This window comes from Haematobia irritans, chromosome 5 (assembly GCF_050003625.1).
Source record: "Haematobia irritans isolate KBUSLIRL chromosome 5, ASM5000362v1, whole genome shotgun sequence".
In the NCBI taxonomy this organism is placed as follows: Eukaryota; Metazoa; Arthropoda; class Insecta; order Diptera; family Muscidae; genus Haematobia; species Haematobia irritans.
This window is the reverse complement of record NC_134401.1, coordinates 139,820,287-139,836,722: the sequence shown is the minus strand read 5'-3', so window position 1 is coordinate 139,836,722 and position 16,436 is coordinate 139,820,287. Positions and strand designations below refer to the sequence as shown.

At 26.7% G+C, this 16,436-nt stretch overlaps 1 protein-coding gene across 1 annotated transcript in view; it reads left to right on the top strand.

Moving 5' to 3' along the window:
* The first annotated feature begins 4,145 nt into the window (after nucleotides 1-4,145).
* The window catches only part of atos (atos homolog atossa), a 101,826-nt gene continuing 89,535 nt past the window's right edge, over nucleotides 4,146-16,436 (top strand). Inside the window, exon 1 of the mRNA XM_075311096.1 lies at nucleotides 4,146-4,735. The gene's annotated coding sequence lies outside the window, so the exon portion shown is untranslated. The remainder of the gene's footprint in view (nucleotides 4,736-16,436) is intronic.

Genomic DNA, 16,436 nt, shown 5'->3' with positions numbered 1-16,436 from the left:
TTCTATAGAAATAAAATTTTGACGAAATTTTCTATAGAAATGAAATTTTGACAACATTTTCTATAGAAATAAAATACAGAAATATAATTTTGACATTTTATTTTTATAGAACTTGCGATGACTTTCTATAGAAATATAAGTTTCACAAATTTTCTGTAGAAATAAAATATTGGCAAAATTTTCTATGGAACTAAAATTGTTCTATAGAAATAAAATTTTGGCTAAATTTTCTATAGAAATTTGCTATTGAAATAAAATTTTAACAAAATTTTCCATAGACAAAAAATTTTGACAAAAATTTCTATAGAAATAAATGTTGACAAAATTTTTTATAGAAATTAAAATTTGACAAAATTTTATATCAAAGCAAAAATTTGGAAAAATTTTAACTTTTAAATCATATTAATTTAATTTGGAAAAATGGTCCGCTGGTAGGAATTTTGGTCCAATTTTGCAAAATTCTTTGTCCAAAATTGATTGTGGCAACGCTGGCTTCGCTGCAAGTAGAGGATGCTGATGAGGAATGTGGCAGTTCCGAAACAATTGTCCATCTAACCAACTTGCAGTCTAAAGAGTTTGCGATAACTGTCTTTTGCAATAAAAGTTAGACAAGTTTTCTACAGAAATAATATATTGAAAAAAACATTCTATAGAAATGAATTTTTGACAAAATTTTCTATAGAAATAAAATACAGAAATATAATTTAGTCAACATTTTATTTTTATAGAACTTGCGATGACTTTCTATAGAAATAAAAGTTTGACAAATTTTCTATAGAAATAAAATATTGGCAAAATTTTCTATGGAACTAAAATTTTTCTATAGAAATAAAATTTTGGCTAAATTTTCAATAGAAATACAATTTTGGCAAAATTTGCTATTGAAATAAAATTTTGACAAAATTTTCCATAGAAAAAAAAATTTGACAAAAATTTCTATAGAAATAACATTTTGATAAAATTTTTTATAGAAATAAAAATTTGGCAAAATTTTCTATGGAACTAAAATTTTTCTATAGAAATAAAATTTTGGCTAAATTTTCTATAGAAACAAAATTTTGGCAAAATTTGCTATAGAAATAAAATTTTGACAAAATGTTCCATAGAAAAAAATTTTGACAAAAATTTCAATAGAAATAAAATTTTGACAAAATTTTTTATAGAAATACAAATTTGACAAAATTTTCTATCGAAGTAAAATTTTGGAAAAATTTTAACTTTTAAATCATATTAATTTAATTTGGAAAAATGGTCCGCTGGTAGGAATTTTGGTCCAATTTTGCAAAATTCTTTGTCCAAAATAAAAATTCATTGTGGCAACGCTGGCTTCTCTGCAAGTAGAGGACACTGATGAGGAATGTGGCAGTTCCGAAACGATTGTCCATCTAACCAACTTGCAGTCTAAAGAGTTTGCGATAACTTTCTATTGCAATAAAAGTTTGACAAATTTTCTACAGAAATAAAATATTGAAAAAATTTTCTATAGAAATAACATTTTTCTATAGAAATGAAATTTTGACAAAATTTTCTATAGAAATAAAATACAGAAATATAATTTTGACAATATTTTATTTTTTATAGAACTTGCGATGACTTTCTATAGAAATAAAATATTGGCAAAATTTTCTATGGAACTAAAATTTTTCTATAGAAATAAAATTTTGGCTAAATTTTCTATAGAAACAAAATTTTGGCAAAATTTGCTATAGAAATAAAATTTTGACAAAATTTTCCATAGGAAAAAAAATTGACAAAAATTTCTATAGAAATAAAATGTTGACAAAATTTTTTATAGAAATACAAATATAACAAAATTTTCTATCGAAGTAAAATTTTGGAAAAATTTTAACTTTTAAATCATATTTTGTTGTTTAGTCAACGTATGGTTTTAAGCTGAAATCAAAACAATAACCAATGATTCTGTATAAAAAAAAAAAAATAATTTGGAGCTGTCCTTTTACTGGATGCATTATCTTTGGACTGGTTTTCTATCCAGAACATATCGTCAGTTCAAATCTCTCACTAGTATTGCCAGATTGCATTTTAGTAAAGAGACGTTTCTTCAATTCACAATAGCCACTTATTGCGACTAATTTGTCCAATAAGATGAAATATAAAGCCTTTGCTTTATATTTCTCTAAAAATTAATAGCACTAGCAGATATTTGTTACTATTTGAAACATTTATGCTTTAAAAATTTAGAATTTCACTTACGGTAGATTTCTCATGTCGCATAATGCGCCGTCCAGACTATAGTTTATCCAGACGAAATGTCTGTCTTTTTAAAGAATCTTACAGTGTAGCCGAACGCTGAGAATTGTAAGAGGTAAGTAAAATATCGATAAATGTGTTATCGATCCTATTATTATAATATGCAGTATCGATTATGCCTTCGAACATAACTTATAGTGTGGCCAATACTAGTCGCATTAAACGAATTATTTCGCTTGAATGAATTTACAATGAAAAATCAGCTGTGTTTGGCGTTTCGGTCAAATGAATGCGTTCATTTCGGATATGGGAAATAGGTTGTTGTTTTTAAATCTGATGCCAGTGTTTCGAATTTTTGAGCATGTTAGAATACTGTGTTGTCTTTTAGCGTCTTATAGCTTGGTTATCTAGTAATAAAAGAAAACAAGCCTAATACGCAGTTGGCGCTATATATTTATTCGTCCAATAATGTCGCTATCCAACTTTTCGAGACAAATCCTATATGTGGGCAATAATATAATATATTTTAAGCAACTTAACCGATTCTGCAGCAAATTTATGTGAACGATAACGCATTTATCGATTTCTAACTTATCGGAAATAAATCTTAAGGCCTGATATTTTGTAGAAATAAAAGTATAGTGCAAAAAACAATGCATAATATATCAAACATGTTTGATTTCCTTGTATGCAATCGACGAAGTATAATTTTTCACTTATAATCTTTAAACAATATTTGCTCGCCTAAACCAGAAAAGCTAAATTCAAAGCAGTCGTCATGGACACTAATATGGCTTACAATTTGTCCTACAGTACGTGTGCGTGCGTTTGTAAATAAGAAAATTGAATAAAGTTTTTTTTTCAAACATTTTATCTGAATGAATATAAGAATACCAACCTACCAAACACGACACAACAACAACAGCAAAAATAGAAAATATAGAAAACCTATAAAAACAAATACAATTATATATAAAATGTATTAAAACAAAAAATCGTGAACAAAAAACCAACCAAGAAAACTTATATGTTTAAAACAAAGGAAAATAAAACTAACATAAAATATATATACAGATATATTTAATGATAGTCTTATAATGAGACTTAAAAAAATAATAATAAAAGAAGAGCAAAGAAAATGTGCTAATCAAAATTATTAAGGATCTTTATTTTTCAACAAAGGGTAACGTAAGAAGGTGAGTTATATCAAAGTATCATCATATCCAAAAATTGCCAATAATATTTTATTAATAGAATATATATTGTAAATTGCATGAAAAATATCTTACAACGAAAAAATTCCAGGCTTAAATGCAATTTTAATTTGAACTTCTCATAAAAAGAACTATTTGTGAAAATTTTGTAATTTGCGATTCCGAATATCGAATCCTAGGGTATTACCAATTTTTCCGTTCAAATTGCTGACGTTTGGAGACACAAACGGCTCAACTCGAACTTAAGGCCGAAATACAATGAAAAAACGAAGCGTATGCTTTAGCTTTTTTCTTTGCTTTAAAGTGGCTTAATTTTTTCCAACATACATTGAAAAGCATAATTGTCGCTTCATAAACATAAACAAACTTATATTTCCATGTACAAACCTGGAAGCAACAAATGTTTTTAACGTCAAAAGCAAAGTAGCCTATAGAATCCGAAAAAGTTAAAATTTATTTAACTTATTTTTACGCTTCGGCGCCAATCTTATATTTATTGTGCTCACACTCATATAATTATGAACGTTTCAACTTTTTTCGAAGCAAAGAAATAAGTGAAGAAGTAATCATTCCGTGAGAGCAACGGAACATCTACATTCTTTCAGTCTATGAAAGCCTATGCTGCTTCCCATTGTGAATGAATTTATAGAAAAAATTTATGTGTGTCACCCTGTGAGTCAGTATCTCGATTCATTATTAGTGTGTGTTTACCATTGGAAAAAGTCGGTCGATTTCGTGTGAATTGCTGAAAAATCTCTTAAATGCAGTAAAAAGTGTTTTTTGTATTGTAAAAAATTACACCATAATGAATATTTATTGAGAAGAACTCCAAAATGTTATAATTTTTGCTTTGAAATGCAAAAGAACTTGCCGTAAAAGAATTTTCTTGTATCGATATGCTCGGATCGGAGTGATTTTTTTGTTTGTTGCAAATATGCTTTTTAGATTTTCGGTATTCTTTTCTCATCACACTGCTGCAATTTGCATTTTATTCCCCGTTAATTTTGGCTTATAAACCAAAAACAACTTCAACTCCTTTTTTTCAATGGTGTATGTCTTTGTATAATTGTTAGAAGCTTGGAAAAGAAAAATAAGAATTAATGCTGTGGAGAGAAGAGTGGAAGTGCATTACTAGTTACACAAAAAATAAATTCGAAGAACAAGGAAAAATTACGGTAATATCAAAATATACCAAATATAAAAATCGATGCTTGCTTTCTGTAAGAGCAGAAAATGAAAACAAAATCAGCTGTAGACAAATGAGAAGAACAAAAACAAAAATCATGTGTACAGAGTTGCCAAAGTCAAAGGTAAGTTCAGTTTGTAATGTGAATAATGAAAGTTTTCGGAAAAACACTTGACGAGGATAAAGTACTATTTTGAAATTTCTTAGAAACAAAATTCTGGGATAGAAGAAGGCATTTCAAAGATATTTGCGTTTTTGGAAAAATAGTTCATTTTTAAAGAGAAAATGTTAAGTAAACTTTTTGTCGGAAGAAAAATTAAAGTTGAAATCTATTTAAAGTGGATTTTGAAAGTGTAATGTGTATGAGGTTTTACGGGAGCAACTCTAGTTTAGCTATACCTCGTAAAAAAAAAAAATTTGGGTCGATAGAGAATTAAATTTGACATCGAAATAAACAGTAACCGCTTATTCGAGCCTAAAGTGTAAGCAAATAATCGGTTTTAGAGAACCGATTACTTTGAAATCTACATCACTAAAAAGCTAAAGGTAAGACCTTAAGACGAGTTTATCCGGTTATCAGTTTAGGTTTTAGATGAAAAAATATGTGTTTTTGAACCTGTTTTTTTTTTGACAAAACCGACTTTTAATCCAAAAACGCTCGATGTAAATGTTCAAAATAACTAATTGCATTGTGTAGCTAACACTTCTACCTATCCGTTAAAGTCATATTAAAGCCAATATCTCTGTTATAACCGGAGATATTTGCTAGTGAATTTAATTGTAGCCGTGAAATTAGAAATTTTTTTCAAAAAAATCGCGCGATTTTTTTTTTAATTTTTATTTTTCTTTATTTTTCAAACCGGATATATTATAGTTGACGGATGGTCAAAGTCATATAACGGTTCATACATCATTTTAAAGGTCTCTTCAAAACCTTTCTAGTGATGTACATTTCGTCGGTTTTCTAGATGATTTTTAACTTACACTTTAGAACCGATTTTTACTTACACTTTAGAACCGAATAACCGGTTATCCGGTTACGACCGCCAGGAAAAAAGTTATCGTTGTAATCTACTCATAGAGTACTACCATCTATGAAGTTTTGAAAAAATCTGAGAGGTATAGCTAAACTGGAGTTTAGCCGTTTTACGGAAGTATCTTGAAAAATATTATGAACGAATTTGCTAGTCAGGCTTAGATTTCGAGATATAGGCCATGTACACTCAAAAAAAAAGTGAACTCTCTATTTCACTAAAGCCAATTTAACTTTACATTAGTTCATGGAATTATTACATATGGAGAAAGTTTTCTTTACTCTAATATTTTTTGCGTAAGTTGGTTAAATGAACTAAAAAACGGAAAAAAATTATACATAAATGAAGTAAAAAAGTTTTTCTAAATTCGTACTTCTCACAAAATAGTTCATTATTTCTTTAAATTTGTCACTTTTACTACAAATTCATCCATCATGAACTTCGTATATCACTAAAGACATTCTTGTAATGTCGAACTCCAATTTTTTCCTTCAAACTACAAAATTTTCTTTAACAAGTGAAAAAAATTAATTATGTCCAATAAATGTTCTTGAATTTATTGAAAATTATTTACTTTTGTGATATCGGCGTGATGACAGCGTTTGTAATAAGATATAGTTAAAATTTTCTAAAAAAATTAAAATTTTCTAAAATTAAATGTTTTCTTCCTGGTGGGTTCACTGTTTTTTCAGTGTAAAACTATTAATTATGGATTTTTAAATTAAAAAACGTTTTTATTGTCCTCGTGGAAAATAGGGATCTTCCCCCAATTATCATAAAAATATTCTTCCGGCAAGAATTATTCTTTCCGATTGTTGGAAGGTAATTTTTGTGAGAGAAAATGAAGGTAAAAGGACGTATAGACAGACGCCTTTAAATTAAAAAAGCGTTGAATTTTCCTTTTTTGCATATGGTGGAAAGTCGGTGAATAATTTCTCTATGCATAGAACCATTTGATTTCAAAACAACAATTTTTGTCTGTTATCGTTTTGTCAAAATTAATGGAATGATGGCAACACAGTATTTCTCTCTCACTCTCTTACATACATCAGATAAAAACAGCCGTTGATATTCGGCTTGTTAGCTTTCATAATCGGAAATACCAGTATTTTTTTATTTGTTTATATTTTCAATGTAATAATTTTCACAATTCTATCAATTATTTTATACATTTATAATATTTTATACATTTTCTTATTGTCTTTGTATGCAGTACACAGGTTGTCAATTAATTTCAATGTTAGGATAGTACCAATTGTCATCGACTAATGTCTTTTAACTTTCCCCCTACATTTATCAGCAAACTAAGGTAGCAAATAGAAACAAGTGCAAAAGAAAACGAAATATATTCCCTAAAATCCAACCCAGATCAATGAAAGAAATATGACATCAAAATACATAAATATATAGCGGGTATATAGCCATAGCCAATTCGTAGATCAACCACATTCCGATTGAAATGCTATTATAAATTTTATTATATCCAAATTCCGATATACCTACGTAAAAATTTTAATTTCGTTTTACAGATAGAATTGATATTAATTCATACTTGGGTGTGTATAGTAAAAATACTTTTTAGCGTCATTCCTTTGTGGCCTTGCATTGCTCGCTCGGCCATCGTCAATGTTAAAAATGTAAAAAAACAACAATATTTTCCTTTACATTGTGGTAGATTATCATTGGTAGTTTGTTCCAACATTCTTTGACCTTCGAACCCTATTTCATCGTTTCAAGTTACCCTCGTCGTTCGTTGTCAATGTCATTGGTATATTGCACAAAATCCTTGTACTTGAATTATATGTACGAAGGTCTATGTTTTAGTAATATTTGTATTTTTTGTTTAATAGTTGATGATATAATTTCTCAGATATACTATATTAATTGGTTAAATATTTGCATTCAATATATGTATACTTAAAAGAAGATTATATATGTATAAGGATGTACATATAACATTGACAAAAATGTAGAAAACGAATAGAAGATTGTTGTAAATTTAAAAGTTTTTAAATTTAGGAAGAAAATTCTGCCCATGTGAAATTCTGAAAGGCCTGTCTTTTTTATATATAAAATGCATTACTATCGGACCACCTTGGTATAGCGAATCTTATGTTGCACGAATTAACCGAATGTTCCAACCACCTATAGGACAACACATAACTGGAAACTCGGTTCGGTCAAAACACACCCTTGCCGATTTATTTTCAGGACCATTGTGATAGTTGCTATGGCATTAAATGTAGAGAAATTTAAACGCCTACCTAAATGCTTATCTCAGAAGTAGGTTCAGTTAGGTTAGGTTGAAAACAGGATATAGTTTCCCTGTCTCAAGTCGGCTGACATACACATGCGACAGTATTCGGCACATTGTTAACTCTAACTTCTTTTTTCCATCGTACCCTACTTTTATTCCCTCGGGAAAATCAGAGTCAATCTTTATGTTGACTAGTGTTTCAAGAGCGACTTTCTAGTTTAGATAACAAGTTTGAAAAGGATTAACGGGTATACTGAAGTGAAGAACTGGGAATACAAAAGTTTAATTTTTTCCAAAACATTCGATATTGGAAGACGACCTATATCAAAAATTTCACTATTCGACTTTTTATACTTTAGAAAATTGAGTTTAATCGTACTTTTATGTTAGCCAAAAGCGACAAATACCTTTCGATGATGCCCAAATTCGAATAATTGACTTTTTGCGAATAGTACCTAGTATTACTGTAATATATAGTAAATATGTTTGCCACAGTTGGTAGAATTGTACCAAAAATAAAAATTTGACAAAATTTTTGGTAGAAATAAAATTTTGACAAAATTTTCTATAGAAATAAAAAATTGTCTATAGAAATAAAACGTTGAAAAATGTATTATAGAAAGAAAATTTTGAAAAAATGTACTATAGAAATAAAATTTTGACAAAATTTTCTATAGAAAAAAAATGTTGACTAAATTTTTTATAGAAAAAAATTTTGACAAAATTTTCTATAGAAATAATATTTTGACAAAATTCTCTTTAGAAATAAAATGTTGACAACATTTTCTATAGAAATAAAATTTTGACAAAATTTTCTATAGAAATAAAATGTTGACAAAATTTTCTATAGAAATAAAATTTTGACAAAATTTTCTATAGAAATAAAATTTTGACAACATTTTCTATAGAAATAAAATTTTGACAAAATTTTCTATAGTAATAAAATTTTGACAACATTTTCTATAGAAAAAAAAATTTGACAAAATTTTCTATGGAAATAAAATGTTGACAAAATTTTCTATAGAAATAAAATTTTGACAAAATTTTCTATAGAAATAAAATTTTGACAAAATTTTCTATAGAAATAAAATTTTGACAAAATTTTTTATAGAAGTAAAATTTGACAACATTTTTTATAGGAATAAAATTTGACAAAATTTTCGATAGAAATAAAATTTTGACAAAATTTTCTTTAGAAGTAAAATGTAAATGTAAAATGTAAAAGTAAAATTTTCTATAGAAGTAAAATGTTGACAAAATTTTCTATAGAAGTAAAATTTTGACAAAATTTTCTATAGAAATAAAATTTTGACAACATTTTCTATAGAAATAAAATTTTGTGATTTTTTTATAAAAATAAAATTTTGTGATTTTTTTTATAGGAATAAAATGTTTCCAAAAATTTCTATAGAAATAAAATTTTGACAAAATTTTCTATAGAAATAAAATTTTGACAACATTTTCTATAGAAATAAAATTTTGACAATATTTTCTATAGAAATACAATTTTGACAAAATTCTCTATAGAAATAAAATTTTGACAAAATTTTCTATAGAAATAAAATTATGACATAATTTTCTATAGAAATAAAATTTTGACAAAATTTTCTATAGAAATAAAATTTTGACAAAATTTTCTATAGAAATAAAATTTTGACATAATTTTCTATAGAAATAAAATTTTGACAAAATTTTCTATAGAAATTTTGGTAGATTATTTTAATTTCGTGTGGCAACCATGGTTCAAATACAGAGTGTTGTTAACTGTTTTGCGCGAAATAATAGGCATGTATGTCATTTGGTGCGAAAACTTTAGATTAGAGTAAATCTATGTTCTATAATACTCATGATGTCGGGAGACATCAAAAGTCGACTTTTCAATAATCGACTTTTACATATATGAAATAAGTAGAATTTTGCAAAAATCGAGTAGAATTGTGGATTCTCAGTTTTTTTTAATGTCGACAGAAATGTTACTAATGTGAACTACAAGCTTAATTAAGTTCAGTTCAATCGGACCACCTCTCATACTATCACAGAAAAGTGATCTCCAACGACAAATCACAATAGTTTTGGCCTTACTAAGATCAACGCAAGTGATGTGGGTCCCATCTCTAATCACGGAAAATCATCGAAAATTAGATGACAAACAAAAAAAGATTATGCAATTATTTGCGCTGTTATCGGGAACTCCACCAAGTATTTTTTATTTTTATAAAAACAAAAATTATCATTTCAATGTCAATAACACTGGATTGAAATAATTAAAAAATAAAAATATTATACCCTAAGTGTGAAGGTAATTCTAAACAAAAAGCATACAATGAACGATAAGGTAAAATTTTATCGCAAAGAAAGAAAATATTCCATGTAGTCGTAATTAAAAATCTAAAAACAAAAACATTCTATTAGGGAGCAGTGGGGAGGAATACAAATTTTACATAGAACTAGCGGGATCAAAAAAATTTTAAATTATGATAACGAAATAAGAATTGTCAGTGTTACAGAACCATTTACAAAAGAACGATAGATATAGAATTTTGTGGTTAGAATATATGTGGTTGTACGTTAAAGTTTTTTTTTTACATATTTAGCCTTAATTTTTTCTGAGTATAATTTTAATTGAAAACGATAGTGAAAGACATTTTTTGCTTGTTGTTTAGCAAACAAAGAAACAATCAGACAATTACGTATACCGCCCATTATTTGGGGCATGACAATAAAAGTTCTTTCTTTGAGTTATTTCCTTATACATACAAATAAAAAAAAATAAATAACCTAAAAAATTTTATATGAATGATTGTATTGTATATTTAAGATCCCTACCCCGCTGGGGCCGAAATGCCAATGTGATGCCAAAAATGTTTACAATAAGTGTTGAGGTTATTCACCTCCAAAAAAAAAAAATGCAAAAACACTTGATCGATAAATACCACCAAGAAAAGCTACCCAATTGAGCAACAACAATAATTTGGTAAAAAAATAAAATAAATTAGACAGTGAACTTTTTGTTCTAATTCCTATATTTGTTTGTTTTGTTTTTATTTTTTTTTATTTGCGCATTATAAAACCTTATATATGGATGAGACAGACGTCTTTTAGGAACATAATTAAAATAAATATATATTGCGTTTTCATCCGTGGTAAACGAAATTATTTGTTATTTTATTTAGAACCAAACATGTAGCCACCGTGGTGCAATGGTTAGCATGCCCGCCTTGCATACACAAGGTCGTGGGTTCGATTCCTGCTACGACCGAACACAAAAAAGTTTTTCAGCGGTGGATTATCTCACCTCAGTAATGCTGGTGACATTTCTGAGGGTTTCAAAGCTTCTCTAAGTGGTTTCACTGGAATGTGGAACGCCGTTCGGACTCGGCTATAAAAAGGAGGTCCCTTGTCATTGAGCTTAACATGGAATCGGGCAGCACTCAGTGATAAGAGAGAAGTTCACCACTGTGGTATCACAATGGACTGAATAGTCTAAGTGAGCCTGATACATCGGGCTGCCACATAACCTAACCTAACCTAACCTAAACATGTACTATTTTTTTATCATACCAGACAAAGAGTTCAAAATAATGGACACAACAAAACATCTGAAAAATATATATTTGATATCTTTCATTTTCATTGCTTTTTGATATACATTTAATAGGTATTTTAACATATTGAAAAATATGTTCCAAATATTTTCTTTGTGATTTGCAAATATTGTATGTTTTTACATCTAAATATAGTATATTAAAAAATATTTTCGAAATATAAATTTTGTTGCACCTAAGAAAACGTTGTTTTTTCCTTGTTTATTCGATTCTCTGTGTATTTGCCGATTTCTACCTTAATATGGTCTTTGTACTTAAAACACGCACTAGTCCTATGAACAACAATTGCATGCATATGTATTGCCTTCCTTCGTCCACACATCCATTCGTTTCAGACTGGTAGTAACGAACCATCAACCACCATTATTAACATTTGAGAGAAATGGACTAGGATGGCTGGCTGGCTGGTTGGCTGACACTGACTCTGAATCAGATTCTAGCTGAGTAATGAACTTGGGTACAATGAACCACAAAGAACGGGCCAGACTAACCGAAGTGATAAGCGAGAGTAAATATAGCTTAACTGAAAAGACAATAATAAAAGTAACAATAACAACAACAACAACAATAACAACATCAACTGTGAAATATCCAAAGCTGCAGTAACAAAAATAAATAACCCAGGAACCCACAAAACAAGTAAAAATGGTCCAAAGTAAAATGCTAAATAAAGAAAAGGCATGAACACAAAATTCGTAAGCAAAGTAAATGCGAATAGATTAGTGATGAGAGATTTTAGAGAGAGAGAGAGAAAAGTAACCGGCTCTTAACAGTAATAACAAATATTTAGGCAAAGTCCTTTAGACTGCAAGTTAGTGCGTTTGGACGGCCGTTTCGCAATTATCGTATTCCTCATTAGGAACCTCTACTTGCAGCAGAACTATCAACCAAATATTGGAAAAAAATCATATAATTCACTAAACCCAAAGTAAATTACACTTTTTGTCAGTCAAATCTATTCTATGAAATTTTCCATTTTCTATGAAAATTTAAATTTCATTTTTCTATGAAAATTTCAATCTTTTATGAGAATTTACAATTTCTAAAAAAAATTTGAATTTTCTATAAAAATTCCAATTTTCTATGAAAATTTCAATTTCCACGAAAAGTCCAATTTTCTATGAAAATTTTAATTTCCTATGAAAATTTCAATTTCCTATGAAAATTTCAATTTTTTATGAAAATTTCAATTTTCTACGATAATTTCAATTTTCTATGAAAATTTAATTTTTCTATGAAAATTTTCTATGAATGTTTCAAGTTTTATGAAAATTGAAAATTTTCTATGAATGTTTAAATTTTTATGAAAAGTTTCTATGAATGTTTAAATTTCTGTAATAATTTTATGTAATATTATTTTGATATTAATAATGTAGAACCAGTTCGATGAGTGGATACTAGGTATTACCTGGTCAATATATCATATATGTATATGTAAAGTTAATGCGACTTGAGTTATTTAAACCAGAACCTATATTGAGTTTTTTTCAGTAGATAGATAGTACATTCCTATAATTGAAATACAATCTTTTTGTATTGCCAAATAGTAATTTTATTTTCTATTTCATAGAAAATTGAAATTTTCGATTTTTTCAGAAAATTTAAATTTTTTATAAAAAATTTTAATTTTCATAGAAAATTGAAATTGTCATAGAAAATTGTAATTTTCATAGAAAATTGTATTTTTCATAGAAAATTTTAATTTTCATAGAAAATTGTAATTTCATAGAAAATTGTAATTTTCATGGAAAATCGAAATTTTTATAGAAAATTGTAATTTTCATAGAAAATTGAAATTTTCATAGAAAATTGAAATTTTCATAGAAAATTTAAATTTTCATAGAAAATTGTAATTGTCATAGAAAATTGAAATTTTCACAGAAAATTTTAATTTTTAAAGAGAAAATTTAAATTTCCATAGAAAATTGAAATTTTCTATGAAAATTTCAATTTTCTATGAAAATTGTAATTGTCATAGAAAATTGAAATTTTCACAGAAAATTTTAATTTTTAAAGAGGAAATTTAAATTTTCATAAAAAATTTATATTTCCATACAAAATTAAAATTTTCATAGAAAATTTCAATTTTCTATGAAAATTTCAATTTTCTATGAAAATTTCAATTTTCTATGAAAATTTCAATTTTCTATGAAATTTAAAATTTTATATGAAAATTTCTATATACTTGAAAGTTGAAATTTTTTATGAAAATATTAATTTTCTATGAAAATTTAAAATTTTCCATTTCCATTATTTCAATCCTCTATGAAAATATAAATTTTATGTGAAATTTTCAATTTTCTATAAAAATTTCCATTTTTTAATGAAAACTCAATTTTTTTATAAAATTTAATTTTTTTATAAAATTTCAATTTTTTATAAAATTTTCAATTTTCTATGAATATTTAAATTTTATATAATTTTCTATGAAAATTTCAATTTTATATAATTTTCTACGAAAATTTCAATTTTCTACGAAAATTTCAATTTTCTATGAAAATTTTAATTTTCTATGAAAATTTCAATTTTCTATAAAAATGTTTATGAAAATTTAAATTTTCTATGAAATTTAAAATTTTTTATGAAAATTTCAATATTCTATGAAAGTTGAAATTTTTTATGAAAATATAAATTTTCTATGAAAATTTAAAATTTTCCATGAATGTTTAAATTTCTATGAAAATTTCAATGGTCCATGAATATTTAAATTTTCTATGAAAATATAAATTTTTTGTGAAATTTTCAATTGTCTATAAAAATTTCTATTTTTTTATGAAAACTTAATTTTTTTATAAAATTAAATTGTTTTATAAAATTTCAATTTTTTATGAAATTTTCAATGTTCTATGAAAATTTAAATTTTATATGAATGTTTAAATTTCTATGAAAATGTCCATTTTCTATGAAAATTTTAATTTTCTATGAATATTTCTATGGCAAGTGTGCTGCCATCTGTTGAATATTTTATTCAATTTGCCATTCCCAATGGTAAACGATAAGATATAACATTGAAATAATTGGGAAAAATATCGTAATAGGTGTTTTCGTGTAATAATCATTATATCGACAACGTATATTGGTACATTGGTTTCTATACCAAAGCAAAAAGAAATAAAAATCAAAACAATTTGTATATGTTCTGTTTAGCTAGGCAGCCTTTATTCATAGACTTTTTGTAATGTTTGTGTAAATGTAGGTTGAATATAAAAATAGAAGGTAAAGAATAATGCAAGAATTTAAAAGAAGCAAAAAACAATTATTGGCATACAACTTTTGCGATTGAAATGCACAATCATTTTTTGTTCTTCTGGTGAAATAAGTGTGCCTGTCTGTTATGTCAATTAACAACAATAGAAAGTAAAAGTTGGCATAAAATTAAAAACTCGAGATAAAATGTTGTTAATTACAATTTTTTATGAAAATTTTCTATAAAAATTTCAATTTTCTATAAAAATTCAAATTTTCTATAAAAATTTCAATTTTCTATAAAAATTTCCATTTTCTATGAAAATTTCCATTTTCTATTAAAATTTTATTTTTCTATTAAAATTTAAATTTTTTATAAAAAAGGAAAATCTCTTTAAAATCTCTTTAAAAATTAAAAGTTTCTGTGAACATTTCATTTTTTTATGAAAATTACAATTTTCTATGAAAATTTCAATTTCTCTATGAAAATTAAAATTTTCTATGAAAATTACAATTTTCTATGAAAGTTAAAATTTTCTATGAAAATTAAAATTTTCTATGAAAATTGCAATTTCTCTATGAAAATTAAAATTTTCTATGAAAATTACAATTTTCTATGAAAGTTAAAATTTTCTATGAAAATTAAAATTTTCTATGAAAATTACAATTTTCTATGAAAGTTAAAATTTTCTATTTTTCATGTTAGCCTGATAATGAAACAGGCAATTGACGTCCAAATGCATTATATCTAATTATACAATTATTTTTCGAGCTTTTATGGACAGATATAGATTAAGGAACATGGTTAATAGAGCCATTGAAAAGAAAACGCCAGATACCAATCTATACACGCCTGGACTGTACATGTTTCGGTTCGGGCGAATGAACCTTTCCACAGCCTTTAGTATAGTCTGGCTGGGAGAGATAACTCAATTTTGGGCCCTTTATGCTAACTCCTTATGGAGAAAACATTTGGGAAATTTCCTCTTACAAATTGAATCATCTTTTCTCCCACTGTACATCATCTTTTCATATAACTTACAAGTCCCTTAATCTTATTTTTATTTCGTTTTGTTACATAGTAATGCAACAACACGAAATTTATTTTTAGAAAGCTAATTTGTTAGAATTCTCCTAAGTGGTGAACAGTCGAACAATGCTTGTTGTTTCTACAGTCAACTACAACATATGACAATTAACAGAAACTGGTTTCCAGGATACAACAACAATTCTAACGCGTACATTAGTCGTGTTTTTCCTAGTTTTACGACGGGCTCATCGTTGCTTATTATTTTTCATGTTAGCCTGATAATGAAACAGGCAATTGACGTCCAAATGCATTATATCTAATTATACAATTATTTTTCGAGCTTTTATGGACAGATATAGATTAAGGAACATGGTTAATAGAGCCATTGAAAAGAAAACGCCAGATACCAATCTATACACGCCTGGACTGTACATGTTTCGGTTCGGGCGAATGAACCTTTCCACAGCCTTTAGTATAGTCTGGCTGGGAGAGATAACTCAATTTTGGGCCCTTTATGCTAACTCCTTATGGAGAAAACATTTGGGAAATTTCCTCTTACAAATTGAATCATCTTTTCTCCCACTGTACATCATCTTTTCATATAACTTACAAGTCCCTTAATCTTATTTTTATTTCGTTTTGTTACATAGTAATGCAACAACACGAAATTTATTTTTAGAAAGCTAATTTGTTAGAATTCACCTAAGTGGTGA